The sequence below is a fragment of the Mustela nivalis genome (assembly GCF_964662115.1).
Source record: "Mustela nivalis genome assembly, chromosome: 6".
Taxonomy (NCBI): domain Eukaryota; kingdom Metazoa; phylum Chordata; class Mammalia; order Carnivora; family Mustelidae; genus Mustela; species Mustela nivalis.
In genome coordinates, this window is record NC_139025.1 from 123,623,128 (window position 1) to 123,639,877 (window position 16,750).

The window sequence follows — 16,750 nt, forward strand, 5'->3', positions numbered from 1 at the left end:
TAGTTCTCATGTTATGTTTCTGTTCAGCTATGTATTTGAAGGATTGCCTATATCCCTAGATTGTTCATTCACATACATTATTATTTGACATAATCTACATGCATTTCTGTACACAGGGTAACAACGCCAAAAAATTCCCCCAAAAATAACAAATGGACCTCAATACGTTTGGGGAGAATAATGGTATCTGTAAGATATAGAGATAATGGCACTTAGATCTTAAATCCTTAGGTCTAACTTAGATCTAACTTAGAAATAAATCCTTCAATTTAGATCCTAACCCATTATTCAAGCTATCAAAAAATTGTTGAGTAGACACTTCCTCCAAGAAGTCTTAATCCTAACCCAGAATAACCTTAAAGGTGAAGACGTTAATCATAAAGTATTTTTTTCTTAGTATTAATCATTACTAAATAGAAGATTAAGGACTTCTTCGGGAAGTACATTATGTAACCTGAATAGACCTCAGTTCCCACTAGCTATCACCATAAATTCATTAATCTTAGTAAAAGCATAATATTGGGACATGTGGGTGGCTCAGTTAGTTAAGCGGCTGCCTTTGGCTCAGGTCATGATTCCAGCATCCTGGGATTGATTCCAGCATCCTGGGATTGATTCCAGCATCCTGGGATTGAGTCCCGCATCGGGCTCCTTGCTCGGCAGAGAGCCTGCTTCTCCTTCTCCCTCTGCCTACCACTCTGTCTGCCTGTGTTCGCGTTCTCTAACAAATAAATTTTTAAAAAATAAAAAATAAAAGCATAATATTAGCTCCTGTCTAACCAAAGTGTCCCTTCCTGAATCAAATGAGCACTTATCTGTTCTTACAGTAATTTCTCCAAGGGGTATTTGTGGAAACAGAGATCAGAGATGAAGAAACGTTGAATGAATAATACTGTCAGTGAGAGGTCTGATGATACCAATTCTTGGAATTACAAACCAGGAGGGCGGAAGTGTGTTTTCATGAAACTATCACCTCCTGATAGGAAAAAAAGAAACACAGTAAGATAAGGTATAGAACATTCTTATAGAATAGCTAAAGCAGCAGGTTAAGTGGATACTCATCTTAAACTTTTTTAGAACTCCTTAAATTCTTAGAAACAATTCATCATTATGATTAATGATGATTAATCCCATAGTTGATGCAACTCTTCAGCATCATTACTTTACCCATACTTTTAAGTTTTTAAATTCCAGTTACATACACTGTATGTACTAGTTTCAGATGTACAATTTAGTGATTCAACACGTTCATACAATAACCCTTGCTCTTCACAAGTGCCATCCTTAATCCCCATCACCTATTTTCTCCATGCCTCCTACTTGCTTCCCTCTGATAACCATCAGTTTGTTCTCTGTAGTTAAGAATGTTTCTTGGTTTGCCTCGGCCTTTTTCATTCCTTTGCTAGTTTGTTTCTTAAATTCCACATGCATGAAATATATGGTATTTGTCTTTCTTTACTGACAACTATATGACTGCAATCCACCTCACTGCAAATGGCAAAGTCTCATTGTTATTTTATGGCTGAATAACATTCCATTGTTTATTTATCACTTCTTCCTTATCCATTCACCAGCTGATGGACACTTAGTCTATTTCCATAGTTTGGCTATTATAGACAACACTTTTATAAACACTGGGGTGTATTGCATCCCTTTCAATTAGTATTTTTGTATTCTATAGGTAAATGCCTCTTGATTCAGTAGCTATTATCATATTTTTAACTTTCTGAGGAACTTCCACACGCTTACACAGTGACTGAACTAGTTGGCATTCCCACCAACAGTGCAAGAGGTTTCCCCTTTATTTGGTTTCCATGAACTTCTCCCTTTAACACACTACAAAATTTACCTGCAAAAATTATGTCCAACTAATGAACAATTGCTCATTACCTTTATAATATTATGTCATGATATATCATTATAAATAAGGTCATTAATTGAAAGAATACACAAATAATCTCCTACATTCTACATCTAATCCACATCTCTATTTCAGCAAAAATTATCTTTGTAAAGAATTGGTTTTCTCACCAATTCTCAGACACCATTCAATATTCCAAAGTCTGCCCCAGTGATATTTTCCTGAGTCTTGCCAAAGCCTTGTATTAAAACACTACTTATTGGTCCAGAACTTCTTACCTATTATTCCCAGTTAACACTTTTACATTAAAGAAGTCCATAGCATGAGGAATATTCCTGATGTCAATTGTTCTCAGGTTATCTATAAATCTCTTCTTTTCATCATGTACTTCTGCTAAGTAAGGATACAATATAGACAGTTACAAGTGAGACACAAGTACACACAAGTTAGGAGGACTACAAAATCATCAGGTGTAATGAAGGGAGATAAATAAGCAATTAATAGCACAGTAACTTTTTAAAAATTTTCTCACCTTGTCAGTGAAATTTTAACACAAATTTATTGAAATGTTTCTCATGTTTATTCTGAATAATATTAAAAAATGTGAAATTCTACTTGAAAGCCTTCTGGAAGACTGTCACTAGCAGAAAGAAAGTGATGAAACCATTCTCTAATTACTCCCATTAATTAAGAGTAACTTCCAACTTATTCCAATAACCTCTCCCTCAAACAACGTGATCTAGAGAGTAACCACAAATACAGCAGTGAATTATGAAAATATACCCTAATGAGCAGAAACTTCTCCAATATAGACCTACAAATGGCTAGTAGATATATGAAAAAATGTTCATCATTATTAGCCATCAGGGAAATTCAAATCAAAACCACACTGAGATATCTCCTTACACCAGTTACAATGGCAAAGATTAACAAGACAGGAAATGACAAATGTTGGAGAGGATGTGGATAAAGGGGAACTCTCTTACATTGTTGATGGGAATGCAAGCTGGTGCAGACAACAGTGTGGAGATTACTCAAAAAATTAAAAATAGAGCTACTCTATGACCCTGACACTGCTCTCCTGGGTATTTACCCCAAAGATACAGATGTAGTGAAAAGAAGGGCCATATATACCCCAGTGTTCACAGCAGCAATGGCCACAATAGCCAAACTGTGCCAAGAGCTAAGATGGCTTTCAACAGATGAATGGATACAGAAGATGTGGTCCATAAATACAATGGAATATTACTCAGCCATCAGAAAGGCTGAATACCGAAAATTTTATCACCACAGTTGTGACTGGAGCAGATTATGATGACTGTTATAAGTCAAGCAGAGAAAGTCAATTATTACAAGGTTTCACTTACTTGTGGAACTTGAGGATAACGTGGAGGACATTAGGAGAAGGAAAGGAAAAGTGAATTGTGGGAATCAGCAGGGGAGATGAACCATGAGAGACTGTGGACTCTGAGAAACAAACTGAGGTTTTCAGAGTGTAGCAGGGAGGGAAGAAGTGTGTGTCTGGTGGTGAGTATTAAGGAGGGCATGTATTGCATGGAGCACCGGGTGTTACACGCTATGAATAGTGGAACACTATATAAAAACTAATGATGTAATGTTGTAGTGACTAATATAATACAATAAAAACTTCAGTTAATCATTCATGTGTTTGTAAACCCAAATACAATTTTGTAGCACCTACCTCATATCCCATCTTCTCCCATATTCTTTTCGTGTATCCCACAATACTGTTTCAGTGTGTAAAACTCTGCTGTACTAGTCTCTAAATCACACGTTCTTCGTGATCACTCACAAACTATTCATAATGGCCACTGGGAATACAAAATTCGATATAACAGCCCAATACTCTCAAGATGTCAACAGGCAAGGATACAGAAAGGCACAAGTTGGTTTTATCTTTTAAATCCCCTTTTGTTGTTTAAATGTTCCTTTTGAAGTATCTTCACAATTTCAAATGCCAAAAGCAGAAGCAGCTCTTCCATTCCCAACTCTCTATACAGTAATGTAAAATTTTTGCCATATTATCTTCTAGACAACTTTCTATTCAACAATTCATATATTTCAGATTGTCAAGTAGCAATATACAGATTAACAATGTTTTACCATTTAACTTGAACATGTACAAAAATCTTATAAAAAATGCTTAAATAATCACCATTATATCAACTCTGATGACTAAGCGTTACTTAACTCTATAAATCATGGCAGAATAATTAGATTCTTTGGGAATAGTAAACATTAACACTTTCGTCAGAATAGCTAGAAGCACATGGATACACCTCTGTAAACATACTACTGATGTTTGTTTGAAAAATAACATAATTAAAAAATATTCACTTAAAACACCCATTCATATCAGAATATCCTCCAGTGTTTAAATTGTATTCATATGATGAATAAGATATAACCATTATGATCTTTTAGGGATGTCAGATGGTCCAATTATTTAATACTTAATATATAACATATTTTCTTCTTTATAAATTTGAGACTTTGGAATAGATAAAATCCCAGCAACAAGTTATACCACTTCAAATGTTTACATACTTTAATTTCAACTATTATTGCCAAACTGCTGTTCAAAAAATATATTAATTTATATTTTCATTTATATTCTTTATTTCTTAGAAGACTACCAAGATGTAACACTTTTTACATTTGTTTGACTACGCATAACATACAAATATAACTACACACTAGATATTTTTGATAAGTTCTTAGAATAATAAAATATTCATAATTAAAGTAATTATTTTCATTTAGATGTATATATACATGGTAACAGAAAACATACACAAGAGCTAACCATTTTATATTAAAAATAATATACATTTAGATATATCATGAAGTGGAATTATAGAAATGTTTAAGCTTAGATTTGAAATATTTCCATAAATTTCACAAAAAATAAAATGCAAAACAATATGGTAATAAATGAGAAAGAGAATAATATCAGGTTTATACTCCTAAAAGTACTTTTACTGTATACAGGTGCTTAACATTTATATTATGCATGTGTATGTATATATACATATAAATTTGCCATAGATCTATATAACACAGTAAAATAACAATTACTTAGCAATAAAAGTATCATTTAACTATGAACAGACCTGTGATTTTAAACAATTCCCTTTCTCATGCCTTCCTTTTTCTAAGGATAACATACATTCTGAGTTTTTTATTTTTTTTTAAGATTTTACTTATTTATTTGACAGAGAGAGAAATCACAAGTAGGCAGAGAGGCAGGCAGAGAGAGTGGGGGAAGCAGCTTCCCCGCTGAGCAGAGAGCCTGATGCGATGCTGGGCTCAATCCCAGGGCCCTGAGATCGGGACATGAGCTAAAGGCAGAGGCTTAATCCACTGAGCCACCCAGGCACCCCTTGTTTGTTTTTTAAGTATAAAAGTTAATCTTTTCTTCTATATGAGAAGCTAAAAATCTAAAGAAAAAGGAAGCAGTCTGAGGATTTGATGATCTATCTATCCCTCTGCCCAAAAACCTACCTAACATAAATCAAATGTTATATAACCTTAAAAGAACAATTATTACTTATTACACTGAGAAAATATTTATAAAAAAAATTTATGGTACTTGACAATGTAGTATTTATAAATGTATACATTGTGAAATTTCATGTCTGGAAAAACTAGGTATTTATAAATAATATAGTCATCTGCTATTTACAAAGTTGTCTTGAATGCTGTCATACTGTCCAGTTAAATACAAAACTGAATAGTTCTAAGACAGGGAATAAAATTTCTTATGTCGCATATTTTCTATGATTAAATACATAATGCCCTTTCAGCAATATACCTATAAAATTATGACTTTGGATTCTTAATGTTTAATAAATACAAGGACTAAACAGTGATTAAAATGTAAAATTTTCTCTGAGAGAATTCGAGTGGTAGTACACCCTTCTAACTTTCTTCCTCCCCTAACAACTCCATAAACAGATACCAAAATATGTATAGCTCAAGAAACCTAAAATTTTTATCAGTTGCAATGCTATTATAACCTTTGATAATGACTATGAAATTTTACAATGAATTATTTACAAAATTATACTTTGTGAGACTCTACACATCTAGAAAGACTAGATGTTAAAAAATAAAAAAAAAATCTGTATCTGCCCATTATTTACAATTGTCTTGAATATTGTCGTGCAACCAAAGGAACACATACAGAACTGTATATTGTTCCATGAGGTAGTATAAAAATCTCCTTAAGAAAGTCATTTATATATCCAATCTAAATAACAATAAAACAAATATGGGAGAGGGATGAATAGGTGGAGCATAGAGAATTTTTAGGACAAACAGAATAGTCTGTATAATACCATGAAGGATGCAGGGCATTATACATTTGTCCAAACTCACAAAATGTACAACACCAAGAGTTAGCCATAACAAAACATGGACCTTGGCTTAGAATGATTATGTCAATGAATATTCATCAGTATTAACAGATGTACCAGTCTGATAAGGGATGTTGATAATGGGGGGTTATTATGCTTGTGCAGAATGGTTAATGATGGAGATTATGCAAGTGTTGGGCTGGGGCTATTTGGTAAATCTTTGTACCTTGCCCTCAATTTTGCTGTGAACCTAAATCTGCTATAAAAAAGTCTTAAAAAAATAAGATGTATATATATCAGGAAAATCCTAATAAAATACATCACAATACATTCAGAAACATCAAATGAATTTACATGGTGTAAGTTTAATGGCACACTATTTTACTATAAGAGTGGAATAAAGTACAATCTATTTCTCCTCTTAACAACCAAATAAATAGATAAATGTTTTACAGCTCCAAGAGCCTATACATAAATGATCAATTTCTTTGCTATGCTGATTTTAAAAGACAATAATCCTAACACATTTACAATGAAAACATTTAGATTATACTGTGATACTCAATACATCTAGAAATATTAAATCTTTAAAATAAATATTTCACTTGCTCATTATTTACAATGTTGTCCTATTGCCACACAACAGATATACACAGAATTTTCTAATTTAGATTCTACAAAATGTTCTTTAGCAAAATGAATTTCATCAAGAACCTCAGTACATCTGAGAAAATAAGATATACCTGCATGTCCCTTAAACTGGCAGAAATATTTTTATATAAAATGGGTACAATTTAATTACTGCAGTCTAACTTTTCTTCTAAATAAAACTGGAGACAAAAAAATTTTGACCACTCTGTCCTCTCTGACTGTATACATTCGTGTGCATGTGTATAAGAACACTAATGTTAACAAAAATAGGACTCATAATCCTTTAACTCAATTTTTAAATAATCTGTCTTTAAAAATCTCAATCCAGGCAATTCTACACAAAAGTAACAGTATCAAAAGAAAACTGTTTCTTCCACTATCATATTTATCAGCAATTCTATGTACTTCCTTAGTCAAATGTTATAAAGTAGCCACTATAAATACCATTCTTTAACAAATCAAAAAAGCTACCCATACAGAATTCTTAGAATAATGTGAAAATGCTAACCATGTCAAACTTACATTTTATCAATAGCATGACTGCAACATATATGAGATGTTCACCATCTCTTTAAACCAAAAGGAATAGTTAACAATCAAAAAATCATACATTATAGATGAGATTGGAAAACATTCACCCCTCCACCCATATCCCTCACAACAAACCACTGAACATGCAGAAAATCTAATAACTATACTGATTTTTAAAAGTATGATATTTAAAAGTATTTCTGGCAGCAATAGTTATATATCTAGAAATAACAAGTGTTTTATAAATAATTATATACACAGCATTCTAGACATTATTCTTAACAACAGAAGGTTATATTATCATGTCTACAAGCATTTAATAAAGTTTATGTGCTCTAATTTTAGGTGAAATATATTCAAATATAGAACAGCAATATCTGAACATCTATAAAATTATGGTATAAAAAAAAAATCTGATCACATGTGCATAACTACTTAGTAACAACCCAACAGACACCAGGTGAAAACACAGAAGTGGTCTTGTAACAGTTCTGTTTTTGCCCTAGTTGTTCAACATTAATAGGTTTGCTATGCACGTGTATGCATGCTGTGTGTTTATGTGTGGAGAGGTTATTTCTATATAGCTAGAAATTAAGATGTTATATAAGGTAGTGAAAGGTTTCCCTGCACTGTTCTCAACATTTAACATCCAAAATTTTTATTGAAATTATTCAAGTTTCACATTTAAAAATATGAATGACAGTTTCTGTACTTTAACAAAAATTGTTGAAAAAAATCTCAGTAACACAAAGAGAGAGAAAAAGAGAGAGGCAAACCAAGAAAACACTCTTAACTATAAAGAAATAGTGTTACCAGAGGCGGAAGGTGGGTGAGGGCATAGATTAACTAAGTGATGTGGATTAAGGAGTGCACTTGTGATGAGGACTAGGTGTTGTATGAAGTGCTGAATCACTATATTGTACACCTGAAATTATTACTATGCTGTATGTTAACTATCTGAAATTTAAATAAAAAGTTCATAAAATACACAAATATTTTTAAAAAATCAAAATCAAGCCTAACTCATGAAGATGCTCACTCTATCTACACTCAATGTTTCTACCTCTAATGTTTCAATGAAAATATATTTCTAAAATTATTGACAGAAATTATATATCCAGCAATGTTTTTGAAAATGACACTGATCTTCTATATGCAAAAAAAAAAAAATAGTAATACAATCTCTAGCACCAAATACATCCTAAACAGACATGGTATAGTGATTCAACTTGCCAAAATAAAATGTCTCTCAGATTTGTATTAAAAAAATAAGTGCCTATCAGCAAATCTTATGCAGATGTTCTGAAACAAAAACTAGCACTGGTCTATTGACTTAGCTAGCAATCTAACAATATATTCAGCAACTAAAGCTCAAACTGCAACTCCCTTTATCACTCTCCTTTATGAACCACAAAATGACTTGAAGAACAGACTAAACCTGAGTGATAATGTTTCTTTGCTATGATTTTTAATAAACACTTATTTTATAGATCTGTTTACTATACAGCTGTGTGTATATTACACAGGTGTACATGAAAGAAACCCTGTAAAATCAAGGATTAAAAGTTTAAAGCAAAAACTATTATATATCCTAACTATTTCACACAGAACAATGTAACAAAATCCCATGAACTTCACTGCCTAACCTGCCTAAGTTTTTACTAAGAGATAATTTAAAAACTGTTACAATAATTTTTCACTCTATTTATAATTAATATATTTACAAAACATGCTGATATAATAGTTCCTTGGCTTTAATAAAACGTAGTAACTGTGTCTATTATATACACATTATATAAAATATTTCTTGGATCATCCCATCCTTTAATGACCATAGGTTTGATAGATAATTGTGAACATCCCCCCAAAAAACTTACAATCACCTATACCTATATAATTAGATGTAAATATATTAAAACAAGAACAATTTGGTTATTATTAAATGTGGAATTCCACTGACATGAAAACTTTTCTAACCTGTTACATTTAATCACATGTAGGATTTATCTAGTAACTGTATTTTCTGTTGATATAAACAGAAAATAAACATCTCAAAACCATGAACAGAGTCAGACCAATAGATATGACATTTCCACCATGATGAACCTTACATAAAACAATGAGATATTATACTAGACACTACACATTTACCACACCTAAAAATTGAGACTAAATATCTGAAGAGGCTAGATATAATAATATCACTTTTGGGAAATAAAAATGTCTGTCCTGTAATTTACAGTTAGGTCTATACATGTAAAAAATTAGATGTTAAAAAAAGTTACATTATATATAACACTGTAATAAAATATGTAACATTATCAACGGAAAAGGAATTAACTTTTGGAACTGAGAGGCAATTCCACAATTCCATTTTGTTACTGGTTAAAAGAGTAACAAAAACACACACCAGTTTAACATTATAGTATTAGTAAAATACATGTAAGATTCCCAACATCTGAACATGGAGTAAAGCCTGGCTGATCCAGAACTGTCTCTGTACATATGCATACTCATATAGCCCTCAAAAATTTCTTATTCTCTATCTTCTAAATTCTACTTTTATTTGTTTAAAACAAACAAGGCAATCTAGAAACTCTCTCTGTAATCCAACGAAACTACATTCGAACAATTTAAATGATGAAATGTCAGCCATCACCGTTCTTAAAAGGGTGTTTTAACAGTACTTTTTTTCTATTATATACAGAGAAATAAAAAAGTCCATTATATCCTGGTCCATCAAACATGCATAGAGACTGGCCTCTTATGCAGCAATTCCATCATGAGAATTAAATCCTGTACCATACAAATATTAACATAAAGAGCATTTAGAGGATAACATCCACAGCCATAAATAGCAGCCTTAAAAAATTTCTTATTATGACCACTGCATACAGAATAATCCCTACCCCAACCCCCAAAAAAGCCACAGCAATCCCATCATATGATATTAAATATCCATCATTCAGAGGTAACTCCTATTTCTATAGTCATGTTACTAAAAAATATTTCTTCTACATATGTTAGCAACTACCTTCTTAGCAATCACAGTGCCTTAAGGTCACAAAGCAATTATATTTGGTTATTTCATATACAACAGTCTCAAAATGCACGTAAATAACCACTGCCTTACTTTTTTTCCTGATTAATGTAGTAAACGCTCCCATGCCCATTTCCTCTTTGCTTTACATAAGCACTTGAACAATCAATATAGAATTCAGTACATCTTAACAAAATGGCCCATTTCTTTCTAAAATATTTTCCAGAAGGCAGTTTTACCAAACTTCTTTTTATAAACTTCCCTAGAAAACCTCTATTATCACAGCAACCATTTTTAAAAGTACCTAAAAACAATAGATTTGTTTATAAATGTAGGCCTCTGCATTTCAGCATTAGATTCCAAAAAAGGTTAAACAAAGTACAAATAAAATACATAGAAAATTACTATGTTTAATTTCATTCCCTTTACCACCAAATATCTAATGAACAGTTCATACATATTCATCATTTACTGAGTTCTTTATATTTCCATTTCAATACCATTACCCAATCACAATTTTTATAAGTATTTAGATAAATTCTTAAGCTATCTATATCCAATAAAATAGTTAATAGATGAGGTTCCTAGCTCTTTTAAAATGGCAGGCAGTGGAAGAAAAGAAAAAAAGAAAACTACTACTTGTGTTTATCACATATGCAATCAATATCACATATGCAAGGCTCTCACTAGTAAATATTTCGATGGTGAGTTGATACTCCATAAAAAGCAAAATAGTGAGATTTTTTTTCCAAATTCAAAGACTATCAATGAAATATAAATATTTGAAGGGCAAGATGAATTTCAGGACTGTGTGCATCTTTATTTGTCTGTGATTATTTGTAGTTGATGAAGCTTCTAGATTAATTCATGATGTATTGTCCTTCCCCTTCTTTTCATATTTTCCTAGAAGGCTGGCATAAATGTACTTGAGATTGTCAACACTAGACCAATACTATTAAGTGTCATCCACTTGAAATAATTTTCAATTCAGTAGACACCTTCACACACTTGCATTTTGGGGAATAATTTGGAATGAGAGATGCTGTGCTGATCATGTTGGACAATGAAATAGAGCAGAAGATCTAGACTGTCTCTACAGGAAGGTCCTGGTCAGTGACCCCTTAAATCAACATCAGATTTAGACTTCCATAGCAGTCCATAAGTAAAATTGCACAGGATAACCCAGAATAACTTGAGAACTACAATTTTATCAATGCAGAGGCACTCAAACTATCCTTCCCTGTCCATGTTAATGGAAAAAAAGGTTTGCACATTATCCTCTATCATTCTGGATTTTAATCACATTGTTTCTTGCTGCAAAAATTTCTCCAGATTCTTATCAGGGGCATCTTATTCAGGGAGTGAAAGTAGAACTTCCAGTTCTGTCAGAGTCAAAAGATGCTCTAAATATTATCAATTTATATAATCTTTGTCCTCTTCTCTGATTATTGCTTATTTCTATCACTCTTGAAACATGTCAACTGCAGATTTTTGAAGCAACATGATGATATTTGTCATTATCTTTCCAAAAGACTGCTCTGGCAGACAGATGAATTAGAGAATCTGAAGCTAGAAGTAAGGGCATCAATTAGAAGTTTTAATACAGATAAAAGACAGCAGTAACAACAAAACTAATCTAGAAGGCAGCTCCAGAACAACCATCTAATGGAATTTATACAGCATCTACTGTCCAATAAGTTTTCTAAGCTTCCGGATGAAATACTTGTCCTTGTTTCTTAGCCTCCATTCACATCAATGAATGAGAGCCACTTCCTAACCTAGCTGGCATCACCTTTTTATGTCTATGTAAAATTGATAAACAAATATATCATATGATGATATCTAAAGGATGTTTATGAGTGATTTTCAGACATTTCATTTTACTTGCAAATACTTTCTTCTTTGAATTATCTGTACATGTTTTTGTCATTTTGAATACAATCATTCCAAGTCTTTAAGAGTTGTACAAATGTTTATGTACATTACAAAAACCAAGAAAATAAATAACTGATATATTTTTCCAACTGAAATGATGACACATTTTCACATGTTTTTATGTGCCCAACTACTCTACTACCTACTAACAAGTCATATACTCAAAAACAATGCTCTCTTGATTTCTAAGAGATATGCACAAAGGGCTAAGTTCAACAGAATGCAGACTTTTTAAAATATATAAACTTGGAAGATTTATTCTCCTTTCAGTTGTACTGAAACAGGAAGAAATATCCAATATGAGAAGACAACCTTAAGGAACATCATTTTCCATTTCTACCAAGGTCACAAATTAAAATGTGGCACTCTCTAAATGACAAAATGGACAAGTTGATTTTAAGATAATAAATGGACTCACAACTCTATGGTCAAATAAACTTTGAGAAAGCAGGAAAAAAAGATCTAGTGGAAAAAAGCCTCTTCAATACATGGTGCTGGAAAAATTGGACAGCTATATATAGAAGAATGAAACTCAACCATTTTCTTACACCATACACAGAAACAAACTTGAAATAGATAAAAGATCTCCCCATTAGGCAGGAATCTATCAAAATCCCAGAGAACATAGAGGAGAACTTCAACATCAGCTACAGCAACTTCTTTCAAGACATTGTCTCCAAAGGCAAAGGAAACAAAAGCAAAAATGAACTTCTGGGACGTCATCTAGATTAAAACCTTCTGCACAGCAAAGGAAACAGTCAACAAAACCAGGAGGCAACCCAAGGAATGGGAGAAGATATTCATAAATGACACTACAGATGAAGGACTGATACCCAAGATCTATAAAGAACTCCTCAACCTAAACACCCAAAAGAGATAATCATGTCAAAAATGGGCAGAAGTCATGAACAGCTTCACTAATGAAGACATACAAATGGCTAGTAGACATATGAAAAATTGTTCATCATCATTAGCCATCAGGGACATTCAAATCAAAACCACACTAAGATACCACCTTACACCAGTTAGAACAGAAAAAATAAACAGGGCAGGAAATGAGAAATGTGGCAGAGGATATTGAGAAAGAAGAACTCTCTTACACTGCTAGTGTGAATGCAAGTTGGTGCAGCCACTTTGGGAAACAGTGTGCAGATTCCTCAAAAAATTAAAAATAGAGCTACCTTATGACCTGACAATTGCACTACTGGGTACTTACCCCAAAGATACAGACATTTGAAAAAAAGGGCCATATGTACCACAATGTTCATAGCAACAACGCCCACACTAGTCAAACTGTGCCAAGAGCCAAGATGCCCTTCAACAGATGAATGGATAAGAAAGACATGGTCCATAAATACAATGGAGTATTACGCCTCCATCAGAAAGGATGAATACCCAACTTTTGCATCAACATGGATAGGACTGGAGGAGATTATGCTGAGTGACAGAAGTCAAGCAGAGAAAATCAAGTATCTTAGGGTTTCACTTATTCATGGAGCATAAGGAATAACATGGAGGACATTAGGAAAAAGAAAGGAAAAGTGAATTGGGGGAAATCAGCAGGGGATACAAACCGTAAGAGACTGTGATTTCTGAGAAATAAACTGAGTGATTTGGAAGGGAGGGGGTTGGAAGGATGGGTTAGTGTAGTGTAAGTATTAAGGAGGGCACATACTGCACAGATCACTGGTGCATATATAATGAATCTTGAGACACTGAAAAAATAGAACAAATTTTTTTAAAAAGATATTATCACTTAATTTGTGCATAATAATATGTCCATATTTCATGACTCAAAAAAATTATAAAGAATGAGAAATCTGAGTTTTAAACTGAAACCAAGTTTTGTCTATACATAAAGAAAATTTCTTGTGCCATTTGCTCATTTATGTATTAATTCTACCAATACCTGTGTTAATATCAATATAACAAAAATTGCTACCTTCCCAAACTCCTACAAGATTCCAATTATTAATGTTTTGTTCTCCTTATAAGGAAAGGGTTAAATCTATGGCTTCATGCAACTATTTTAATGAATCTTCCATATTGTAACCTTAGACATACAAATATTGTTTGGTAAGTCACGGCTTTTATGCATTATTTCTCCACTGTGACTTCACCAATCTTAGAGGAAATGAATATTTCTATTGTTACTTTGATAACATGAGTCGTTTAGTTGAGAAAACACCCCATCTGGGATGCCTGGGTGGCTCAGTCAGTTAAGTGTCTGCCTTTGGCTCAGTTCATGATCCCAGTGTCCTGGGATCCAATCTCCCACTGGGCTCCCTGCTTAGCAGGAACTCTGCTTCTCCTTGTGCCTGAGCTCTGTGCTCATTCTGTCTCTCTTGGTCTCTGGCAAATAAACAAAAGCTTGAAAAAAGAGAGGGATAAAATACCCCATCTATCTAGAATGCAAAGCCATTGTCTAGAGAACTAGAGAAGCTCACCAAAGCAGATTATACATTATACAAAACATAAGTAAGAAAAATACAATGTGCAAAATGTTCTTCCATGGGGCTCCTGAGCGGCTCAATGGATTAAGCCTCAGGCTTTGGCTCAAGTCATGATCTCAGGGTCATGGGATCGAGCCCCCCATCGGGCTCTCTGCTTAGCTGGGAGCCTTCTGCCCCGCCTCTTTTCCTGCCTTTGTGCCTACTTTTGATCCCTCTCTCTCTGTCAAATAAATTTTTCAAAAAATCTAAAAAAAATTCTGGCGTTCTTCAAAAATAAGAAAACCAGTTTCACTGCAATAATTTATTTTCAGAAGTCATAAGTTATAATATTAAAAAATCCTCTGTAATGTATTTTACTTACTCCAAGCCACAGAAAACAAGTCCCCTCATTTCAATTGTGGGTTCCTTATTTCCTATAGCATGGGGAAATGGCTCTGATTTGACCTACATCCTATATTCTCCAGACTGTATATCCTAGTGAAATCCTTGGCTAATTTTCATTGTTTCTAAGTAGAAGTAGACAGTCCATTTTAACATTATTCCCATTAAGAAGCACTATTAGAAAACAGCCCTAGATTTTAATAACCATATAGAGCCACCAGAGTATTTACAGCTAAGCTATAGCACAGTGGTTGAAATTTCCCCAGAAAACAAACTCAATCCCAATATCAACACCCAGAAATCCATTGGTATTGCCAGTTTCTGGCCTACTTAAGATGATCCCCAAGTGGCTGCTTAAAACAAAACAAGGGCAGCTGGCTGTCTTAGTCATTAGAATGTGCAACTCCTGATTTGGGGGATAACTGTTAAGTCTGATCTTCACACTGGGTGTAGAGATTACCTGAAAATAAAATCTTAAAAAAATGCCCAAATGCAAAGTAATTCAAATTATGATGTTGTGTGATTAACAGAACACAAACCAGATAAACCTTGTCCCAGAAGTAGAATTATTATACAGAAATTACCATGTCCTGGAAATCACACAATTCACTGAGATTATGTCTAGTTAAAAAAAAAATTATGTTTGTTTGGGTTTTTTTTTAGATTTTTGTTTATTGATCATCTTACCAAATTAAAATTTTACATTTGTATAGTTAGGTGAAAATTTGTATAGTTAATTCATTATCAAAAAGAAATATGGGGCGCCTGGGTGGCTCAGTGCGTTAAACCCTCTGCTTTCAGCTCTGGTCATGATCCCAGGGTCCTGGGATTGAGTCGGACATCAGGCTCTCTGCTTAGCGTGGAGCCTGCTTCCTCCTTTCTCTCTGCCTGCTTCTCTTTTCTACTTGTGATCTGTCAAATAAATAAATAAAATCATTAAAAAAAAAAATTTAGGGGCGCCTGGGTGGCTCAGTGGGTTGAGCCTCTACCTTCAGCTCAGGTCATGATCCCAGGGGCCTGGGATCGAGTCCCACATGGGGCTCTCTGCTCAGCAGGGAGCCTGCTTCTCCTCATCTCTCTGTCTGTCTCTCTGCCTATTTGTGATCTCTCTGTCAAATAAATAAATAAAATCTTAAAAAAAAAGAAAGAAATTTACTTCTTCAAATGATGTACATAATTTAAATGTATACTATTTGTTCTCTGAAGAAAATCCAACTGTTTTCTACATGTGGTACTAAAATCAGCATCTGTCAGCTTCTCAGACCTAGACCTACTGCTGATCCAGAATCCCTCACTCAAACTACACAAGCCCTCCTCGTAATTCATTTTGTAAATTTTTTAAAGATTTTTATTTATTTATTTGAGGTACAATAAGTGAGTAAGTATGCACATGCTGCAAAGGGGTGTGGGAGGCAGAGGGAGAAGTGGACTCCCTGCTGAGCAGGAAGCCTGACTTGAGTCAGGGCTTGATCCTGGGACCCTGGGATGATGACTTGAGCCAAAAGCAGACAATAGGCAG

At 33.5% G+C, this 16,750-nt stretch overlaps 1 long non-coding RNA gene across 3 annotated transcripts in view; it reads right to left on the minus strand.

Annotated features, from left to right (window-relative positions):
* Positions 1-16,750, minus strand: part of LOC309867601 — a 39,771-nt gene that overhangs the window by 18,085 nt on the left and 4,936 nt on the right. For 2 of the 3 annotated variants that reach the window (XR_014313260.1, XR_014313261.1), the window contains exons 3-5: positions 3,564-3,693; positions 2,140-2,251; positions 826-976 (exon numbers count right to left, since the gene is read on the minus strand). This is a non-coding gene — a long non-coding RNA (uncharacterized lncRNA). Of the gene's footprint in view, positions 1-825; positions 977-2,139; positions 2,252-3,563; positions 12,032-16,750 lie in introns of all 3 variants that reach the window. The other variant, XR_014313262.1, reaches the window with a different exon arrangement.